Here is a 1,521-nt window from a genome sequence, read left to right as displayed (position 1 = left end):
AATTCCCAGAAAGCTAGAGAGGGAGGCTCGTCACCCGCCCACCTGGTCATGATTGCCTTTCTTGCCAGCATCAGGGCAGGCCGAACTAATTCTCTATGGTTCAGCAGCAGAACAGGCAAGACTCCCAAAATGCATGTGAGAGGATGAGGATCTAACTCTATTACACAGATCAAAGATATTTTTGTACATACCTCCCACCAGAACCTCTGGACATATGTACATTCCCATAGACAGTAAAACAGTGTTCCAACCTGGGTTTTACATTTAGGGCAGTTAGTTGATGTGCCTGTGCTAAATTTGCTATAGATCTGTGGAGATATATATGCTCTATGTAACAGCCTGTACTGCATTTCTTTATACTGGTTACAGACAGAGATTGTTGAAGGGAATGAAAGAATAGTTTTCCAAGTGTTATCATCTATACAGCACCTCAGTCCCTGGCTCCAGATTGTCTGTAAAGTCCACCTCATGCCTAGACAAGAAAGTGTAAAACGTGGATAGAAATTTCTTTGAGTTCCCGTTCTTTAGAAAGATTTTTCTAGTGTGTGCGAGCTGCTGAATAAATCAAGACCACCGTTCTTGGTACACACATAATGCCTGATCTGAAGATATTTAAAGAAGTCTCTTTTTGGTATATTATATTGTGCTTGAAGATGCTCAAATGATTTAAATACTCCCCCTTCAAATAAGTCAAAAATTCTATGTATACCTGCTGTTTGCCAATTAGTAAAGTGGGAGCCTGTCTTTTCAGGAGGTAGGTCCGGGTTACCCACAAGTGAAGATAGCATATAAAGAGAGGGATAATAACTAAAGAATTTAGTTATCTTGCTCCATGTTCTCAGTACATTTATTATTAAATGGTTCTTTTTAGCTAGTGGGGTACATTAGTCATTTTCCTGCCTAAGAGGTTTACAAGAGAGGCTGGTTTACCGTGTTCAGCCTCCATATCCACCCAGGTCGAGTCTGGCAGTGCATGAATCCACTGCTGGAGGATTCTTGCTTGTATTGCCCAGGTATAGTATTTCAGATTTGGCAATGCACATCCACCGTAATCGCTGGGTAACTGCAGTCTTATATTTGATTTCTGTTTTTTTTCCTGTCCATACAAATGTTGATATTGCTTTATTCAGATCCTTTATGTCAGCTTTAGTCATGGGAGTGAATATCATAGATAGAGGATAGAGAACTTTAGGTAATATTATCATCTTTACCAGGTTAATTCTGCCCAGGAAAGATATTGGTAAATTTGTCCACCGGTTCACGTTGTCCTTTAAGTGTATCAGTAGAGGTCTTATATTTACAGAATACAGATGTGAGATTTTGGGGGTCACCTGAATCCCAAAGTATGTGATACCCTTAGGATTCCAGTGAAATGGTTTAATATAGGCGGGTTATCCTTTTCCCATGTTCCCTAAAGACATAATCTCAGATTTACTGAAATTTACCTTGTAGCCTGATGTGGTTGAGAAAATTTTTATACCAGTAATAATTTCAGGTAGGGAGTGAACAGGGTCCGTTACT

The sequence above is a fragment of the Atractosteus spatula genome, unplaced genomic scaffold (genome assembly GCF_055471065.1).
Source record: "Atractosteus spatula isolate fAtrSpa1 unplaced genomic scaffold, fAtrSpa1.hap1 Scaffold_136, whole genome shotgun sequence".
NCBI classification, from domain to species: Eukaryota; Metazoa; Chordata; class Actinopteri; order Semionotiformes; family Lepisosteidae; genus Atractosteus; species Atractosteus spatula.
This window is presented reverse-complemented; position numbering follows the sequence as displayed.